The sequence below is a fragment of the Eptesicus fuscus genome, chromosome 11, assembly GCF_027574615.1.
Source record: "Eptesicus fuscus isolate TK198812 chromosome 11, DD_ASM_mEF_20220401, whole genome shotgun sequence".
Lineage (NCBI taxonomy): Eukaryota > Metazoa > Chordata > Mammalia > Chiroptera > Vespertilionidae > Eptesicus > Eptesicus fuscus.
In genome coordinates, this window is record NC_072483.1 from 70,201,730 (window position 1) to 70,223,916 (window position 22,187).

The 22,187-nt window shown below is 38.0% G+C and overlaps 1 long non-coding RNA gene across 1 annotated transcript in view; it reads left to right on the forward strand.

The window, feature by feature from the left end:
- Positions 1–20,422, forward strand: part of LOC129150759 (uncharacterized) — a 108,066-nt gene extending 87,644 nt beyond the window's left edge. The window contains exons 2-3 of the long non-coding RNA XR_008557504.1: positions 15,860–15,895; positions 20,381–20,422. This is a non-coding gene — a long non-coding RNA (uncharacterized LOC129150759). The remainder of the gene's footprint in view (positions 1–15,859; positions 15,896–20,380) is intronic.
- Positions 20,423–22,187: the final 1,765 nt, after the last annotated feature.

Consider the following 22,187-nt stretch of genomic DNA (forward strand, 5'->3'; position numbering starts at 1 on the left):
AGTGTGTGCTGTATTTTTCTATATGTGTGTGTTTACTTGTATAGCAGGTCTATACAACTGTAAGCAAAGGATTTTGTATTCCAAAAAAAATGTTGTGATGAGATTAGCTATCTGTAAATGTCCCCTTAAGATAGTTTTCCAAACTGAAGCAGGAAGAATAAACAGGTTTTAGCTTAGTCTTATTGTGAATGTTCACTATATGCCAGGTCTTGCACTAAACGCTTTTCACACATTATCATTCAATTCTCACAGCCTTATCAGGTTGGTACTCTCTTTTCTCCCATTTTACGTACTAGGAAACTGAGGCTCAGAAAGCTTCCATAGCTGACCAGATTCTGAGTATTTGAGGGAAGTTTTTGTTATACTTCCTCCCAAACAGTTGAGAACAGAAATCTGACTCATACAATAAATCCCATTGCTTCAACTCCATGTTCGTTAAATAAACTTATGATTTGCCCATTCTTAGACATATTTTTTCTTATTGTGAAAATAAAATATTTATTGGAGAAAAATTGGACAATTTAGTTAAGTGTAAAGAAATGAATAAAATCACCCAGAATCACATCAATTAGGTAATTCCTTTAAAAAATGACTTTCTGCTGCTTCTACTTCCTATAAAAATAAAGTCTGTTTTTATAGGTTTTCTGCTCTCACCACTTCTTATTTTAAATGCACGTCTGTTTCCATTAAACATAAGATGACTTCCATTTAAGTTTTATGTAAGAATGGACTCTTTGGTGTGAATACAATTATCTGATATTTGGAATGCATTCATTTAGTTAATGATTAACATGCCAAGAAAAGAGCTTAAGACAATAAAAAAAAAAAAGTGGTGGTGGTGGAATTTGCCTTTAATGATCTCTGATCAGGTTTTTACTTGGGTTCTGAAAAAAATCTTTTACACTCTTTTTTATGGAGATGCCACAAAGTCATGGGGGCCAAGATTTGCTGTTGTTAATATGACCTTTAGTAATGCTAAATTTAAGTATGAGAGGCTTATGAGGCTCCCTCTGGCATAAAACTCCCATGGTTTCCTGGGATCACCATCATAAATGGCTCCTTTATGGGAGGAACTAACCAATAGGTCAGCGAATAGCAACAACAAATGTTCAATGACTTTTTTTTTTTTTTTGCACTTCTTTGTGTTTTCAAGTGATATAAAAGATAAGTGAGTTCTACATGTATAGATCATCATTTATTGTGAGTTCCCACCCCTTAATATATAGTCTTGGGAATGATGAACTCCAATGTCATTGTGGCACTGTGCAGTTACCGTATTTTCTGGTGTATAAGACGACTGGGCGTATAGAAGATTTTCCTGGATTAAAAAGTCATCTTATACGCCGGAAAATACGGTATCTAATAGGAAAGTGAGAGCCATCCTGTTTTTTAAGTAGCGCTCACCAGGCCAATTAATTAAATGAGTGTAAATGCCTACAACTGAGAGATTCAGCCCCAAGCTAGGCTCTGTAATGATATCAGAATATAAGAAGCTAAGAAAATGAAAAGAGATCAGGAGAAATAAAGAGAGGCAATTTTAAAGAAAACACAAATATGATTCCACTTATATGAAGTATCTAAAATAGTCAAACTTGTAGACGTGGAGAATATGATGGTTGCTAGGGGATGAGAGGAGGGAAAAGTGGGAGTTGCTCAATGTTATAAAGTTAATTATACAAGATAAATAAATTCTAGACATCTCTCCAACATAGAGCCTATAGTTAACAACACAGTATTGTGCACTTAAAAACTTCTTAGGAGGGTTGTTCTTATAGTAAGTGTTCTTACTGCACAAACATGCACACACACATTTAGCAAAAGGAGACTAGAAATCTTTTGGAGGTGATGGATATATCTATTTTCTTATTTGTGTTGATGGTATCATAGGTATGCACATATTCCAATAGCAGGAAGCTTGCACTGACTAAAAAGCTAAGTACCTAGAAAAAATGGGTATCTCTATTAGTATCTGTATATCTAAATCAATTAGGTGAGGTAATAGTATATAAACTACCTAACACCCCATTTTCACACTGTACAAATACTATAACCCAAATACCCTTGAGTGGAGAGTTGCTCAGTAGAGTAAATACTTAAGGAAGGAACCTCAGCAATTCATGTTGGCCAAATAAATATGGATTTCACATGCCTTTTCAGACATTTTTTTCCCTAATCTTTTCCATCCACAAAATTTTGATGCCTCAGATATACTGTATACTAGAGGCCCATGAAATTCGTGCACGGGAGGGGGTCCCTCAGCCTGGTCTGCACCCTCTCCAATCCGGGACCCCTTGGGAGATGTCTGACTGCCTCTTGCAATCCGGGACCGCTGGCTTCTAAGCCGCTCACCTGCCTGCCTGCCTGACTGATCACCCCTAACCCCTCTTGCCTGCCTGCCTGCCTGATCACCCCTAACTGCTCCCTTACTAGCCTGATCGCCTCTAACTGTCTCTGCCTCACCTCAGAGGATTCCTTCCTCTGGCTGGTCGCAGGCACCCAGGACCCGGGCTGGCTTCGCCCAGGCTGGCCGCAGCCACAGGAGACTGTGGGCAGGCGGCTTCACCTGGGCCCCAGCAGCAGGTGCCCAGGACCGCAGGGCAGGTGGCTTGTCCCTCTCCCAGGCTGCAGGCACAGGCGCTGCCCCTGGTGCCTGGGACTGCAGGGAGTGCAGCTTGTCCCTCTCCTTCCTCTCTCTCAAACTCATTTGTGCCTGGCTGATCCCCATTTCTCTCTCCCCAGTGTTGAGTGTCTGAACCTTTACTGTGTGATGGCATGAGGGTGTGATGATCATTTGCATATTAGCTCTTTATTATATAGGATATTTGTAAATATACAATGACCTTTCAATATACCATTGTAATAGCTATAAATTTTTGGTTCCCTCCAAAGACTGTTTGCCCCTATAGGGGCAATATCATGCATGCTTTAGATTAAGGAACAATTGATAGCAAAATCACTAAATGTGGGCCTTGGAGTTGAAAAAAAAAAAAGTGTTCAGGTCTTGATTGCAATTCCTGGATGTGTACATCTGGAGTCACTATAAGATCTACAGAAAGACAAAGGAGAATAATACTTTTCTCACATGAAATAATAAGAGCCTGCACTTAGCATCTCTTTATCCATCTTCTAAGTGCTTGGCATCATTTCCTCAAAAATCCAATGAACTTCCTATTATCTTCACATTGAAGATAAAGAAACTGAGGCACAGAGAGGCTGAAAAAAATTTGTTCAAGGCCGAACAGCTAAAAAGCAGTGAGTGGTGAGCTGGAATTAAGTTGTCTAAATCTAGTCTTTGATTTTAATTACCACTTTAAACCTTCTCTTAATACATTAGCCACTGAGGTTAGGTCTTGCTTTATGAGCAAGAATGTGCACAACGGAAAATTCATAGACTCACAAAAATATAAGGTTGAGTTTCATCTCTTTTATGGACATAGTTTTTATAATTTCTTGGAAAAAGTCAATGCAAATAGTAGTAGTAAAGTAACAGTCCATTTTATTTAATGGAGAATTCTACTGCATATTTATTTCTAAAATGCTATACTTAAATTTTAATAAAAGAAATGCATGGAATTGATCCATTATGGAGGACTGACCTTCCTTCCCCCCTTCCCCCACATGAAATTCTCACTCCAGATATTCAAAACATTCATTTGGAATCACATATCTTAAGATATAATCACAAATCAAGTGCTAGGTAACCCTGAAAAGTTAAATGAGTTACAGTCAACTCTTTTTATGTATCAATTTAATATTCTTGGTTCTGATCATTAGGGAGAGGGTTTAGAGGCCCAAAGAATTTGTCAGTTTTCTGTGTAATAATTTTAAATCTCATGAATTTAATGATGATGCTTGGGAGCAACACATTTAGCTAATAAGTGAGCATAGCTAACTGCTAAACTACAACTCAGAAACATTGATAATAACAATAACCGGCCAGTACTGGATTCTTGTCCTGGGCCAGACCTTGGGGTAAATCTTTTGTGTTCTTTTATTCAATCCTTAAAATAGCCCTATGGGGTCGAAGACACTTCCTGTTATTTTTTCTATTTTATAGGTAAAATAACAGGATTGGGAGAGCAAAATAAATTGTCTTAGGGCAAAAAACTAATGAGTGTCAATGCTAACTAAATGCAAGCCCATGCAGCATTTTTTTTTGGTCTTCTATCAATGTATTGTTATGTACTAATGATAAAAATAATACTTATTTAGAAAAAAATTTGAGTGTATTTAGAACAGTATTTCACTAACTCAACACATATTGATTGACCTACATTGTGCTAGCTTTGAGGTTATAGAAAGATCAAAATAGAGACATTCTCTGCCATCCTGGGATTTACATTTGGGGGCCAGGGATTAGCAATAAACAAATAATCACAGAAATAACTTTGAAAGTGCAAGCATGAACAAGGAAAATTTTTGGTGCTACAAGAAAGTATACTGCAGGTACTGGTTTAAATTGAAAAGTGACCATCATATGAAAGATAAACATTCATCAGAAGTTGAAAAGATGATTACTTTGTGATGTAAGGATATGTGTAGGACACAGAAGACAATGCAAATGTGACTCAAGAGAAAGCTCCAACCCCATGCAGATACTTGTACACTTGCAAAAGTAAAGATTCAATATGGTTTTCTGAACATATCCGCAGAGAAAGAAGGCACGTGTCTGCCCTACATATGGATGTGTTGGTCCATAAAGAACAATCAATGGACTTCATGAAAGACTAATAAAGAGCTAAAACTTAGGACATTAAGAACTGTATTGAATGAGTCAAATTAAATACACTTCAAAACAAATGAATACTCTAAGCTTGAATTTAGCAGAACACCAAATCCTGAGAGCTTCAGAATTAAGAAGTTAATATTCATCCAAGACTTTGAAAAGTTTCTGCCTTCCAATTATCATAGAAAAATAGCAAAATGATTGTGGCTATCATTTAAAATATACTTCCTTAGAATGATCAAGCATGATTTTCTATCTTGCTTCTTTTGACTTCCAAGGAATTACTGCTATTAATGTTTGTCTATCCTTTCTGAGTTTCATATAGTCCTAATATATAAAAACCCAGAGTCCGTAACATCCCCAACCAGAAGTCAGTACTGGGTTTCTGTGGCGACCCAGCACTGACTGCTTCGGCTGCAGGAGCCCAGACTGCCGCGGGGGCTGCGGATCAGGCCCAGAGAGAGGCCTGGGGTGAGAGAAGCAGGGTCTGATCCGTAGCCTCCATGGCAGCTGTTGATCAGCACTTGCCTCTCTCTTTTGCTTCCAGCCAGGCCAGCAGCCTCACCTCTCTATCTCTCTGGCCTTCACTTGGGCTGCTGATCAGCCCCGCCTCTCTGATCAGGCCCATTGATAGGCCCAGAGACGCTGACTGGCATAGAAACTGACCAATCAGAACCAAATCTGGGTGAAGTGTGAAGAGCCAATGGCTGCATAGGAGGAGGAGCTTTTGACGCTGACTGGCATAGAAACCGACCAATCAGAACCAAATCTGAGTGGAGTGCGAGGAGCCAATGGCTGCCTAGGAGGCGGAGCTTTTGATGCTGACTGGCATAGAAACTGACCAATTAGGACCTAATCTGGGTGAACTGCGAAGGCAGAACCTAAGGTGGGGGCTAAGAGGGGTTTTAAGGGCAACAGCTGTTTGGTGTAAGAAAGCAGTTCAATTTTTTAATGACTGGTTTGGCAGTGTAGTGCACATGGCTAGTTATCAGTCCAGATATAGGGATAATGTATTTTTGTCTGCTAAGAGCATTTCCTCTTGATGAAAAAGGTTCCCTCCCCCCATTTAAGCAATCCTATCCTATATAATCTATCTATACTACTAAAAGGGTAATATGCTAATTAGACCCGGTCAACCGGCCATCTTCCGGATGTCCAACTTCTTTCCAGACAAAGCCATAGTGGTGGGGGCCGAGGCAGAGGCTGTTAGGGGTGATCAGGCTGGCAGGGGAGGGCAGTTGGGGGCGAGATAAGGCTGGCAGGGGAGAGCAGTTAGGGATGATCAGGCAGACATAGGTAGTTAGGGGAAATCAGGCTGGCATGGGAGAGCAGTTAGGGATGAGATCAGGCCGGCAGGGGAGGGCAGTTAGGGGCTATCAGTCAGGCAGGCAGAGCCAGTTAGGGGCGATCAAGCAGGCAGGGGAACAAGGTAGGGGCTATAAGGCTGGCAGGGAGGCAAGGTAGGGGCGATCAGGCTGGCTGGCAGGTGAGTGGTTAGGAGCCAGTCATCCCGATTGCGTGAGAGATGTCCGACTGCTGGTTTAGGCCAAATCCCTGTGGGTCCCAGATTGGAGAGAGTGCAGGCTGGGCTGAGGAATCCCCTCTATGCATGAATTTAATGCACCAGGCCTCTAGTTTCACAATATAATGTACATGTAGCTTTATTTCTGTTCATTTACACATAAAATACATCTTACTATGAAAACTATTCTTCACATTGCTTATTTTGCTCTTATCAATCTATTTTGAAGATTGAGTTCATTCTTTACCTCTTTTCACCACTACATAATACTCCATTATATGATCTACCATAATTTATCATTACTCTCTTGGAGAACATAAATATTCTTTCAGTTCTTTAGCTTTTACAACCATGCTACAATGAATTACCTTGAAAATATATATTACTCATGCATAAGTATATCTATACTATAAACTCTGCAAGGCTTAGTCCCTTTCTACTTTTTCTAGATATTGCCAAATATCTCTGATTCTCTTTCCCCACAACTTTCCAATTAAGTGTACTCTCAAACTTTTGAATTTTTATCATTGTGATGTGTAGGGGAAAATATTCTCTCCAGTTTATTTTTATGTTGCTTTTATTTTAACTTTAATCAACTTGGTACCTCTTAGTAAGTCTAAGCAATATTTATGGGTGTGTTTGTTTTCTTTTTCCCTGCCTGGTCATATACCATTCCATTTTGAATTAAATCACTGGTCTGTTTCTAATCAAAGTTTTGTTTTGCAATATCACAAAATTAAGACATCTATATATATTTTAAAATCTTACAATAGCTCTAAGCAGCTGGGCTAACTTGCCTGAGCAAATTTGCTTAAAATAACTCAAACTAAAAACAAGAGCATTATGGAAATTAAGATAAATAGTGCTTCAACTTAACATAAAATTCCAAGTTTTTAAATAAATTTGTACTGTACCACTTTTTTTGTGTGGCCATGGGTTTTTTTAAAGCACAACCTGAAGAGAAAAAAATGTATTTAACTTTTTAAATAAGGAAACTAGGGAAAAAAAGCACTTTTTTTTTCTCAATCCCTATTATATGCCTTAAAGTAACAATTGATCTTTTAAGTTTAATCAACATCTCATCTCCATCTTAGATCTTCTCAAAGAAGGAGTTGTAAAAGGGATGGTAAATGTAAACAATATTAAATGAGAGACTAATCTGTAAAGGAGTGATTAATTTGTGGAATTATCTGGACATCTTCCTATGTATTTTCTTGACCTCAGTCTAACCAGAATTACAGATTCTTAAAGTAAATACACAATAAAGGCCAAGGTTAGTCCTCATGTAGTAAGTGGTGAAAGTAAAAACAGATCTCTTCTTTTTTTACTGTTATGACCACTCTTTGTCTGATACATAAGAGAGTTTGTTAGTGGTCAAGATTCTCCAGCTACTAAAGGGCTGATCACAGCATCCCTGAATAACATTATCTATATAATAAAAGCTTAAGCGACCATTACAGTGGAACAACCAGAGCGACCAGTCACTATGATGCACACTGAACACCAGGGGGCAGATGCTCAATGCAGGAGCTGCCCCTGGTGGTCAGTGTGCTCCTGCAGGGAAAGTGCAGTTCAGCCAGAAGCCGGGTTCATGGCTGGCAAGTGCAACGGTGGTGGCAGGAGCCTCTCCCACCTCTGCGGCAGCACTAAGGATCAGCGAGCCAAGCAGTAAGGAGCAGTGAGCAGGTGGGCTGTAAGAAGCAAGGGGTCCCAGACTGTGAAAGGGATGTCCTACTGCAAACTTAGGCCTGATCCCTGTGGGGAGTGGGTCTAAGCCAGCAGGAAGACATCCCCTGAGGGGTCCCGGACTGCAAGAGGGCACAGGCTGGGCTGAGGGACACCTCCTCCCCCAGTGCAAACATTTCATGCACCAGGCCTCTAGTTATCTCATAATAGATTCTTTGTTTGACTGTCTTGACTCTCTCCCAGGAATCCAATGCACGTGTTCTTAGCCTAACTTGGAAAACCCTAGTTATGTATAGATATGTCTAAAAGAAAAGTCTGGTCAATTTTTCTTTTCTGCCATAGGCGTTACACTCAGTACAATCCCTATATATACTTTGACACAATGGCTTTGCTTATCAGATGAATCAACAGATGCTCTGTCTTGAATATTGATGTTTGCATCTTTTCAGTTCTTTGTTAGAGTGGGTTCTCAGGCTGTGGAATTTCTAGGGATAGTTATTTTTAAAAATTGCTACTACATCTGCTCTTTACCACTCTTTATGCTTCTCACCATCCATCCATGAATTCTTAGAGATAATGAGCTGTGGTTCTGTGCCTTCAATTCCTTAAGTGCCACATGATGTATCATTAAGGCTCATAGCGACGATAGCTACATCCAATTTACTCACAGAATCTCCCTATTTTTATGGTGGCTTTTGATTCTCCAATCACAAATACCTCTTATTTTAGGTCATATATTACCTTCTTTATTATTTTTTTTAAAGAAAGTCTACTCAAAAATGCCCCTGAATTATTGAGAATATTCTGTCGTTTCAATGTCATTGATTTAGGAACATTTAAAATGGATAACCCACATAGTCTTAAATATACTCTGATATGTTTTACAAAGATAATAGAAGACATTAAAGAGTTCAGTTGAAATAGGAAATCTCATTAGCATGTGTTGATAATAATATCTATTTCTATGAAGAGATCTCAGATATTGGAAAGCATAATGCCCACCAGGAGACAGTAGTCTGCTCTCTCCCACTCCCTGCACTCTTTTCTGTCTGTTTTGCACCCTGCACACAGAGAGCTCATTGCTCTTTCATTTTGCACAGAGGCCACAATAATTTTTCTTGACATGGCAATTACTTTTTAATCTGGTTAGCATAGACTGTAATGGAACCATGCTGTAAAACATCCTTTCTTGTTTACTCTTTTATTTTGCTTTTAATTTATTGCCTTGATTTCAATCCCTTTTATAAAACCATTAAACCTCAATTACTCACTTTGAAGTCAATCACTAATCAATCCATTCATTTTTGTATTATGGGGAGTAGGGATAGCAGTTACAAAGAATGTCTGTATTTCATTAAAGTTTGTGATAAAGGTCAGCTCACCCAAAAGATCTCACAGAACTCTGAGCTGGAGGAAAGGCATACAAGTGGTTCTTCCAAGCCAGGACAAGCCAGCTCCAGCACAATAATACATCACTTCATTGTTACAAGTGAGGATCCTCTGGACCACAGCTGTGAGGTCTGCTTTTCTGAGGACACAGATGCAATATTTCAAGAATGAGGTACATATATGAAAAACAGTAAATCTGATCACTCCACAAACCTTTAAGAATATCTATAACATGTATGGCTCTGTATTGGGCACTGTGATGGTATAAGGAATAGGATCAGGTCTGCCTCAAGAACTGTATAATTTAGTAAAGGTAAGAGACATGGACACAATCAACAGTAATTCAGGGGAAAGTCTACCATGTGCTCCAATGGCAGTGCATTGGAACAGTATGTTAATACATTCTTCTTAGGGGAACTGGTGAAGAAAGAATCCATTGATGAGTTAGTAGTTGTACTAAACAATAGAAAAGTAAGTCGTTTTCAACAAATTTGGGATAGTAAAAGCGTTTCGAGATTAAAGGGAAAATTAAAAAAAGCAAAGGAAGAATTCTGAACACACTATTTGTGGAATTACAAAGGCTAGTTTAAACAAAATGATGAGTGAGGAACTTAGCCTTGAGAGTCCATCTGAGATTAGTCTTTCTCAAAGTGTGGTCTGGGCCTACCAGTGTTCAAATCATGTAGGAAACTTTAAAAAATATATAAAAATCTCATGAACCCACCTCTGGTCTATATTCAGAATCTTTCTAGCTCATCATGCATGATAAAGTTTATCAATCACTGTGTATCAAGAATAAAATAAAAATTTTGGGAGAATTTGAGTAAGAAAATGTTATTTTAGAGAAAAAACATTCTGGGAGCAGCATGGAGTCTAGGAAATAGAAATAATGTATTGGAATTGGAGACCAAGTTGGATTTAGTCAAGAGATAATGAGGGTTGAAACTAGAGTAGAGGTCAGTGAAATGAAAAGGATCATGTAGATTGAAAAAAATAGTTTAGGGGTTCTAAACCTTGAGTCCCTAGACACCTATAGGGTACCTATATGGTGGGATTTGTGGGGTCTGTTTATTTCTAAAATGGACTATTTAAAAAAATTAAAAAGAAAAGTAAAATAAAAAATGATGGCTTATAAAATCTTATACAATTGAGTGGATTATTCTATGGGGAAGATTCATGGTTTCACAAATTCTCAGAGGAGTCTATAAACCACAAAAAGTTGGAAAACTGTTGTTTTAAAGGTAAAACTGGCTGTGATGGAGAATTGATTAACTGGGTTTAAGGAAGGGGATGGGTATTAAGGGACAGAAAAAAACACACAAAACAATAAAAAGACCAATAGTTTCCAACCTGAAATCAATGGGAGATTTATATTATTATTAGTCAACATAAGAACAGTGAGAAGAGAAGCTTTGTTGGAAAATAAAATACTCTTTTATACAGAACAAGCTTAATATATTTTCACTTCATCATTATAAAAATGTCCCTCAGGCTCATAGAGAGGTCATAAGACACAATCCTATACAATAAAGAGGTGATATGCAAATTAACCCTCACACCGTCACAAGATGGCTGCGCCCACAGTGGAGGCGGGGTTCCCGTAACAAAAGTTGGCTGTGCCCACAGTGGAGGTGGGGTTCCCGTAACACAAGATGGCTGCACCCACAGTGGAGGCAGGGTTCCCATAAGGAGCTATCATCAGGCACCTGAGGTTGTGTGGCACTGGGCCAGGGTGGGGGAACCTGAGGCTGTGCCCTCCCACCCAGCAGGGCTTGACAGGGGACCTCAAGGTTCACTCCCTGCCCCAGTGCTGGGCTAGGGGACCTCAGGCCATGCCCCCCACCATAGTGCCAGGCCGGGGGACCTCAGGCCATGCCCCCCGCACGACAGGGCTTGACGGGGGTGGGGCCAGCCGGGTCTGGGTTTCGAGGCATGTGTGGGTGGGTGGGGACTTGACTCTGGGTCCCGTGATGCACCCCAGACTCTGACAGGAGGAAGATTTTGATATACATTTTACTAATTTTCTTTCATCTCTGACACTTCTATTATAGAGAAAGGGCAAATAACAATATTAAAATATTTCCTCTAATTAATTCCCTTTTAATGTGCATGATTTCATGCACCAGGCCACTAGTGATAAATAATGACATTTTATTCAGTGTTAAATATTTATTGGGTGCTTGCTAAGCCCTTTACATAATTCTTATTTGATTCTCACAAGAACCAATTAGTGAATACTATTGCAATACAGAAAAATCGAGTTCATAATATTAAGTGATTTTTACTAAGGCCACAAACCTTGTAAATGGTAAATACAGAATTCAGACCATGGTGGTCTTCCCAACTGGCTGGAGACCATATTTTGAACTCTGCTATAGCTTACACCTTGGCATTCAGCAGTTGAAAATGAGGTTCATTTGAGCAAAGAGATACTGATGCTTTCATGGGAAAGAAGCTTAGCTACAGCATCCACTGGATTTTCCACACATTTAAGGACAGTGTTCTCTTGGACTAAGTTGGAAAAGAGAAAATTGCTAAGGCAAAAAGATGTTGGTGGTAGCATGATAAATGTAAATCAGAATTATCCTACGTATTCTAGCTTCTCTTGGATCAATCTCTACACCAAACTTGTTCTCTACACTATTTGCTTCTGCTCATCTTTTCCTATTAAATGTCACTAGTTTGATTTGAAAGCCCATAAATGAGAATTTATTGCAGTCAGGTATTCCTTTAAAAAGCCCTGTGATTAAAATAAAATTGTTTGAACAGTGTGATAGGCATACAATTTTAGCATAACATTAAATATAAGCATTTCGTAGAAACATATAACTATTTAAATAAGACCTGTTACATGTATAAAGCTATATTTATTCCCTAAGTTATTTTCCACTGCCTTATATTGCAATAGAGGCTAGAGTAGCATGGGTTCCAAGTATTTTATTCTTATTCCTTTAGATAGATGGTTTCCTTGGCATAGAGTGAAAAGAACTGAGAAAAAGCACAGCAAGACTCTGATTGTATGTTAACTCACTTTCTAGTTAGCTAGATTGTCCTGGTGGGGTTGGGAGTAGAGGGGGGAGAGTTCTTAGTAGGAAAATGGAGAGCTGAGAGTGGTAATTGAAAAGGAAGTGGAATTCTGTTAGATTCTCTGTATGCTTTTGGATTTTGTATTAGTGATTAGGAATTATAAAAATGTAAAAGGTAGATGAACAATATATCAATATAGACCAATAAAGAGGTTTGGGTTCCCTATGCAGTTAAGAGCCTGCGTTACGAGAACACAAAACAAGGATGGAGGGTTATGTTTTTCATCTCTATTGATTTTGTTTCTCAGAAAATATATACTCTGACATTGCTGTAATAGTATAAAAGGTAGACTTAATCAAGAACTCCATCAAATCAATAAGGTTTCATGTTTGAAAGGACTTATTCTTCAGAAATGCTATTTAGTCTTCCACCAGATTTGGGAGAAGAATAGGTAGGTTTTGTTTCGTTTTATTTTTCATTCCAGATTCTCTTGAGGGAAGAGAATCTCCTCTCTTGGGAAAATAGACAAGAGCTCATTCCTAAATCTGTGAAAGACCTCCTTCCCACTTCTAGTCTTGGAATCCCCTTCAATGGCGCCTTTCTTCCAACCCTCCATCAGTCACCAAGCCTTCCCTAGGACTTTCAGGTTTATCTCTGCCTTCCTCTTTTCTCTTCAGTGAACTTGAGCACAAGTCCTCATTGCTGCATACCTACTTTTTTTTTTAACTTATCCCCCAACCTAAGCCCAGCTCAGTTATGTTTCATATCAATGCTGCTTTCACGATGGGTCTCCTTCCCAATGACTCTACAATGACTCTGTTGTATGTAACATCAAGTCTCCGTTCCTCTGTTCAATTTTTAAGGTCTTTCCATCTCTTCCCCTATCCTTCTTCAGTGTTATTTTTTATTCTCTGTTAAAAACAAGTAACAGGCCCCAAATGGACACTCAGGCTAAGCCCATGACACTGAACCAAAACTTAATACCTGACCTAGTTGCAATTTTGACTTTCCCCAGAAATGTAATCCTAACGGGTCAATCTGGAATATTCTGGTCAGTATCACTGAGGAAATCTTCCTAATAGACTCTATTGTCCCTTGCCTGAAATAATCCTTTTCTTGTTTGTTTGTTTGTTTATGACATCCTTGTTTGTCCAGCTCCTTCTCTGCCTTTAAAAATGTTTTGCTTTATGAAGCCCCCTGGAGCGCCTTTCTATTTGCTAGATGGGATGCTGCCCAATTCATAAATTATTTAATAACATCAATTAGCCCTTGGAAATTTTACTCAGCTAAATTCTGTTTTTTAACATTTTTCTACACATAAGACCTAGGTTTTGTCAGAAAGACCTCCTTATCATATTGCCACTTTCCTATCCTCTAATCCTACTGTGTCATGCCTACTTTTTATTTATTTAAGTTACTCTCTGGATTTGAAATCCCATCTCATCATTGTGATATATTCAAATGTTAAGACTTAAAATCCAATTCAAGTTTTGGCTTCTCAAGAGAGTATTATTTGAGTATGCCAACTTTCATTTATCTCCTTCTCTGAATTCTAAGAGCACATTTAAAGTCCATGCCAAATGATTCTTCTCTCTTGATCAGACACTATTGTTTATATATCTGCAGTTGCTTTGAGTAGATTAGCATTGCCATTCAACCACATGCTAAACTGCTCAAAGACAGTATAAATGCATATTATGCTTCCATATAACTTTCACAGGAAAGGGAACTTAATAAGAACTCAGTAAATTCTTAATACTTAATACTTAATCCACATATCCATAATTTGGACCAATCTAATTGATTCTCTTCAGTGTGTGAGGCATAGCATGATAGAGGGCTTCCTATTGGAGCAGAAAGAATGCTTTCCTGGAAAAGAGAACTCATGGACAGGAATATGTTTGACCAGTGTTCTGAAACATCCTTCTATCATGTCTGCAAAAGCATGTTTTGCCTAGAAAAATTTTCTTCCCTCCAGGCCAACTTTGAAGAACAAGTATAAGAGAGTTGATATCTTCTGTAACTCAAAAGACAGAAACATACTCATAAATGACTATCATCTCTTGTTTAAGATTGTTTCCACTTCTATCCTATGAAACACTGGAACAGAGTAGTGATGCATGGAGTAGATAATCAACTATTAAAAGGTTTGAGAAGAAAATCCTCATAAAGTCACTAAATATGCTGGTCCATGAAAATGGCTAAAGAGCTGGAGGTCAGAGTAGCTGTGACTGCAGATAAGTCTTCTGGCTTCTTCTAATCTATAGAGATTCCCTCTCTAATGAGGCTTTTACAGAATATTTGTGTCTTGACAGCCCTCAAAATAGTGATCCCAGAGGAAAAAAATGAATATTTAGTGGCAAATGAGAAGTTAAACCCCTTCTTAGCTTTTCTGTTTTCTTTTGGAGACTCTTTTTCATGTAAATAAACAAATTAGACATTCTGAAATTCAAAGGCCTATACAATGAAAGCAATCGCTGTTCATGATGGATTAGTCTGATGTTTAAAAAGAAGGCAGAAAAAAAAAATGCAAAACAAGCTGCCACCACCAGTTACATAAGAAATAGATCACAGGTGACACCGGCTTCTGTTTCATCTGTGGTAGGTTAAGAAGAAATGCATTCACAGAAGAATACGCTTCACAGGTGTAACTGGTGGGAGGCTTCTGGGCTGTGTTTGTATATTATTCTTTTGAGATCATGTATACACTCCCTGAAATTCTAGTTGCTTAGAATATTTTTCATCTCAAAACTCAAAATCAGGCTCAGATTTATAAACTTCCCCCATATTCTTCATCTTAATATGTTTTCTAAATCCTCATACCCTAAAAGACAGTGGTGAGTCACTTTATTAATAAAGGCTCAAGTAGTTTAAGTGGAAATAAGTCTTGATAGGTTGCCTTTAAATTCTGGAAATAAGTTAACTGTTTATTTATCATGTATCAAGAATTAGTATGCCTTTGGTTTATATATGTCTATGTTATTGGTCGTAAAGGTAAAGTCTACAGAGTTGTGGCTTTAATAAAATGTGTTGTAGCACAGACACACAATATATAGGGTAGTTATTTGCCCTTCCAAATACTTTGACATTATCTGGAGTGGACTATGGCAGATTCTAGCAACTTCTAAATTTGATGTCTTCCTCTTTCTGTCATCCACTCCAAGTGGTTAGAAGTGGGGCCTGGATAATTGGTCTTTTCTTCTCCAAGATGCCCATCTACTGCCAGACTGGTCCTTCTAAAGAAAATGTCTAACCAGCTACTCTGCTGTCCACCCCATCCCTCCACTTCTACATTACATTCAAATTGTCTAAAAAGGCATTCAGGGGCCTCAACCATCTGACCCCAAACTAATTTGGCTTTATGTAGCTTAAGGGTTAATTTCATCTTATTGCACATTAGAATTTATCAGCACTTTATTATACTGGCTGATCTCCCAACATGACCTGAATTTTTATACCTCATTTTCTTTACTTTTTTTTTTTTTTTTTTTTTTTTACTATGGAGCCAGAAGTCAAAGATTCAAGTTTTGCTGCCACCTTCAAAGGTATGAAACTTTCACAGGTCGTTTAACTTTTCTCAGTCTCAATTTCCTTTAAATGGGAATAATAAAATTCACTTAAGTTTCACAAAGGGTTTGAAGAATTAAGTGAGTTAATTCTGGTGAAAGAAGACATTGTATTTTGGAAACATTATTGGTTAGATAAAGACGATACTCCTGACATGTTGGTCAGGTCTACCAAGAAAAACAGCCTATACCAATTGATTTGGGGATGGTTGTTTGCTTTGTTAGCAAGGTTTTTCAGCCTCAGAACTACTGATATTTTTGGTTGGATACTTTCTTGTGGTGGCTTTCCTGGGCATTGTAGGACAGTTAGCAGTATCACTGGTCTCTACATACTAGATGCTAATAGCATCACCCCTCAAAGATGTGACAACCAAAAATCTTTCCAGATGTGGCCAAATGGCCCTCACCCTGCTTCTTATCCCCAGGGCAGCAGACAGAATCATCCTATTAAGATCCACTGTTAGAGATTTTAGGGATATATTATGTCCACATCATTGTCCTAATATATTGAATGCAATTTTCTAAAATGATACAGTCCCATCATGAAATACTATGCTGCTGTAAAAAAAAAAAAAGAAGGAACTCTTACCCTTTGAGACAGCATGGAAGGACCTGGAGGGGTGAAATAAGTGAAATAAGCCAGTCAGAGAAAGATAAGTATCACATGATCTCACTCATATGTGGGATGTAATGAACAAAAAAACTGATGAACAAGATAGATCCAGAGACATAGAAGCATGGAACAGATTGGTGAATTTCAGAGGGAAGGTGCGTGGGTGGAAGGGGAGAGATTAACTAGGGAACTTCCATGCATACTAGTATATGCATAGCTCATGGACACAGACAAGAGTGGGGTGAAGGCAAAGTGGAGGGTGTCAATGGGAAAAAAAGGGGACATCTGCAATACTTTCAACAATAAAGATCAATTTTAAAAAATAAAAATAAATAAAAAGACATAAGTCCCTGTCTCAGAGATATTATGGACTAGGGGGCAGACAGATATGTAAACAACTCCTTGTAAAACATATCCAAAAAAAGGAGTGTTATAAAAGAAGCATAGAGTCAAGGCATTGGATGCACAGAAGGAACCATAAGATTTGGAGAGTGGAGGCTGTATTCAATGAACAGCACAAGGAGAAATTTGCTTCAGCATCAGTCTGGAGATCTTAAATGTAGCCTTTGGGTCCTGGCAAGATCACCATTAAAGGTGAATTTCAGTACAGTCCTTGCTAAGAAGACTGAACAGGTGAGAGTTTATGCAGAGAAATTAAACTGTAACTGTGCATGGCAGAGAAGAAGAATGGAAAACGGACTCCAGAAATGTGAGACTCCGTAGGGCTATTTTGTTTCCTTTTTCTTACCTTGTGCTAAACCCATCATCTCTGCCCATTCTGGGGGGTCCCTTTTGCTTTTCTTTCCCCATTATTTCTCCTTTGTAAGAAATGGTTTTAATATGCTTGCAGTTCAGATTCTTGAAAGTATTGGTACCTCTACCCGGGACCCCCACAACTTGGTGGCATTGAAAGGAATCTAAATTACTAGGACATTCTAGTGAACCCTAGTGATGGCCTTTCCTGTTTTATTCTAGGCAAATAGATAATCAACACTGAGTGTGCAGGGTGAGGGCAATTTGGAAACTCAGTTTTAATGTTAGTCCTCCATTCTTGTCTATAATAAATTAGGTAGACAGCTTGCCATTGGGGCTAAATTACACCAGCAAGTGCATGACAATTCATGTGGTTGTCAGGAATTCAAAGAATTGGAAGCAGGAGAACATGTCATATTGAATATCAACAGTGCCTGGCCTGGGGCTTTTGAGGTCATTGCTACATGATACCAGTCTTTTATCCCCCCCACTCAGAGAATGCTGAGAAAGCCGGGGAGGATGTAGAGGGTGTGATGTAAAACACTATCACTGTAAATATCTCAGCATGCATCTTGCTGACAGTGGGAAGTCCAGCTCTGGAAGCAACACTGTCAGCAGCAGTGTCTATTTATGTAAAGGATTAAGCTAGAAAATGCTTATTCTTGTTGATATTTTTAGTAGTTCTCCCAGAATTTTGAAACTGTTTTCAATATGCTTTTGTGCTTGCTTGGACTTTCATACTTAAAATTGATTCTATTGAATGCATCCATAACACTTTCATTGACCAACAAACTTATACCTCAATTAAATAGTAAATCAGTGATTAGAGATATGGGGTGTGTGTGTGTGGGGGGGGGCAGAGGGGCTGCATCAGGTGTAAGGAAGCCTAAGTTTGAATCTCAGATGTATCAACTATCAGTTGGTTGACCTTGAAAATGTCAGTAACCTTATTTGCAATACTTCAATATAATTCTAGTGATACCTGTCTTACTTAAAATTCCTATAAATATAAGATAAATTGCTATACGTGAAGGTATTTGAAGACCCTATAGTTAAATAGATAGAGAAAAATGAAAGAAGGAAAGAAAGAAGAGAAAGGAAAGGGAGGAAAGAAAGAAGTAAAAAAGAAACAAGAAACCCAGGGCACTCAACATTCTATATTAACCGTTTGATCATTTCAATCAAACACTCTTTTTTTTCAGCTTTATTGAGGTATAATTGACAAACAAAATTGTAATAGATATATTTAAAGTATACAATGTGATCATTTAATATGCATACACATTGTGAAAGGATTCACTCCATTGAATGAATTAACACATAAATCACCTCACAGGTTTACCTTCTTTTTATATTTAGTGAGAACATTTAAGTTCTACTATCTTAGCTAATTTCAATTATACAATACAGTGTTATCTATGTTTATAGTAGCATTATTTATAATTGCTAATATCCCATCAGTAGATAAATGGATTTAAAAAGTGCTCATCAGTATATAAGTGGATAAAAAAAAAGCTGTGGTACATTTACATAATAGAACACTATGCAGCTATAAAAAAGAAAGATATCTTATCCTTTGAGACAGCATGGATGGACCTGTTGAATGTTATGCTAAGTGAAATAAGCCAGTCAGAGAAAGACAAATATCACATGATCTCACTTATATGTGGAATCTAAGGAACAAAATAAATTGACAAACAAGATGGGAGCACAGACAGGGAAGTAAGAAACAGACTCACAGATCTCTGAGCGAAGGTGGGAAGGAGGGCAGAAGAGATTAACCAAAGAATTCATAAGCATATATGCATAGCCCATGGACACAGACAATAAACATGTAAAAGCCTGGGTCGGAGGGAGAAAAGTAAAGAGGGGTAAAGAGGAGGAAGTGGAGGACATCTCTAATACTCTCAACAATAAAATAATTTTTTTTTTAAAAAAATGAGCCCTGCCCACCCAGTGTGGCACAGTGATTGAGCATTGATCCATGAACCAAGGAGGTCACTGGTTTGATTCCTGGTCAGGTCACATGCCCAGGTTTCCAGTAAGAGGCAGCCAATCAATGTTTCTCTCTCATTGATGTTTCCATCTCTCTACCCCTCTCCCTTCCTCTCTCTTTGAAATCAATAAAATATATAATATATATATATTTAAATCTGCCCTGGCCTTATAACTCAGTTGGTTAGACTGTCTGGCCAATATGCCAAGGTTATGGGTTCGATCCCCAGCCAGGCTACATACAAATATCAACCAATGACTGCATACATAAATGGAACAATACAAATCAATGGTTTTCTCTCTCTTTCTCTCTCTCTTTCTTTCTCCTCCTTCCTCTCTCTCTAAAAGCAATAAATAAACATTTTAAAAAGAAATTAATAATAAACCAGAAATTCCACTCTGGATATATAGCCAAAGGAATCAAAACACTCTTTAAAGTGAGGTGAGAAATATTTTTGACAGCTACGATCCTGGTCAATGACCGCTGTAAGTAAAATACTATGCATATATATATTTTCACATGCTACTGTCTTCACAACATTTGGTAGGGAGGAGAGAAGGTAAGCAACTTCCTTTTCATGTAATACGTAAGAGCTTGGTAAATAACAAGTGTCAAGCCCAACTTAAATCAACAGCTTGGCTGATGGATCTTCATTGATGGATGAAAGGGTGTTACCTAAGTAAGACCACCTGGGGAGACTTATTGTTAGGAAATGCTAATGTTTTATGTGTTTCTTTTAAAGGGTAAACAATAGCTACAGAGCTAGGGTAGTAACCTCATTGAATATGACTGAAAAGGTCACTTCTGATTGACACAGGTTTGTTAAGGTGGTCACACACAAAAATAGGACAGGCTTGTTTGAGCCCCAATTGTTTTTAAGTAATCACCTAGAAAAAGAGTTTACATTTTAAATAAGCAAATCTAATAATTGTATCTTATTTGCTCATATAATAGTGGAAGGGGAACCCAGAGTGACACAACTGGTTTGCAATAGTCCAACAACTCGGGTTTTTTCTGTTTGCTTTGCTTGCTTGATTGAGTGTTGTGGTTGTTTATATTTTCTTATGATAAGTGACAGAGGACATATTCTTTTCCATTTTAGTTTCCCATTAAAGGGTTTCCTGCCATCAAGCCAACAAGATCCAGATGTAATTTCACTGATGAGCAAGACATCTCTGCCAACTGAATTCCTATTGATTAGCATCTGATTTTATTTGTCAGCAAAAAGAAAAACGTATTCTTTAATGGCATGTTTTGGTATATAACTAGTGGGTGTATGTGTGTGGGGGGGACGGGGAGGTGTGGACAGAAGAGTCTCTTTCAAAAGCTGATGAAATATATTAGTGTGTATGGTCATTTCTGCTCTCAACCATAAAAATAGCATTTGTAATCTCAAAGCAGCCATCATCTTGTCCTGAAGATGAAATAAATAGTTGGCTTGAGGTTCTTAGTTGGAAGCTGTTGTGGCCTGGGATGAGGGACATGATATGCTGACTATGGGGCCAATGTCACTCACTGTTCACACAGCTCCCTGAGTCCTCCTCCCCGGAGGGTTTAGAGGGGTCATATACAAGCCAGTCATTCTCACCAGGTGGGAGGAATGACAACTCCTAATGACAGATTATAGCTTTGGGGGAGACATATGGCAACACGAAGAGCAAAATAGTCTAAAGAGGAATCTGGGGGCAAACAGAACTACCTAGAGTTTTATAAATAGCCACACACTCTATACAGAGTACTCTAGCATTGATGAATGTAAATAATGTATGACTTAAGTATCATAAGGAAAGAACATAAAGAATCAGTGTTAATGGTATTACAACTAACCTATATACATATCACAACTGTGTATGCTTCTTTCATATTAACCTGTGTGTCCTTACATCTTGAGAGGGAAGCAAAAGGTGCACAGCATGATTAAATAATACAAAAATTTCCAGGAACGACTTAAATGAAATGGAGTTTCTTAAGTGATTGACCAAAGACCTATCAAGAGTTCCCACTATACTCCCTGCATAGTCAAGAGTGTTTCTGGTCAATTGTAGCCCTCAAGGAATTAAGAGATCAGAGTGTGCTCACAGAACAAAAATAAAATAAGGGCCAACAAGAGTTAAATAAGGTAGTTGGCATACAAATAGGGAACTATTCAGTCTGTACACGTCTAAGATTTTCTGAAAGAACCCACCTGCTCTCAAGTGGTAATAAGAATTTAGTTAACTGAAAATGGGCAAGCTATCTCTGTCAAGCAAATGAGATGATATATTTCATAAAGCAAGGTCATGAAGCAGTATTAGTGATTTGCACTTCAATATCATGTTTTGAGCTTTTTTCCATATGAATTTCATTTCTGCATTTCTGAGAAACTCTGATTGAGGATGTTATTATATGTCTCAAATTTTGTCTCCTATTAATGCAACATTTAAAAAAATGTTTTTGGCATTTAGGTTTAAGGGGAAAACAAAACAGAATTTGAAAAAAAATGTAACACCAATTTATGTAACCTATCTCATTTCTACCTCCAGCCTGGCTGTTAAGCTACATACAGGCAAATATTGTGCTTAATCATAATACATTTAAACTATGGTTAGCATACTGCATCTTCCTTTCTTTTCTCAGCTGAGTTCTCTTCTTTCTAAACAGCTTAAAGTGATTTTTGAAGAAGGTAGTGTATAACTAAGTTAAATAAATGGATTTAAAGTGTGCCTTTCAGGGGAAAAAAATCTTAATCAGGGGATATTGTTTATCATGGTAGGACTATATGTTCCGAAAATGTAGCTATATTACAGTTATTAAGTTGGAGAACAAAGAAACAAGCAAAAAGTATTTGTTATCAGTGATTATATTGGTGGTGATATTATGAATATTATTTAGGTAATATGAGTATTATTCTATTATTTAGTACTAGCTTT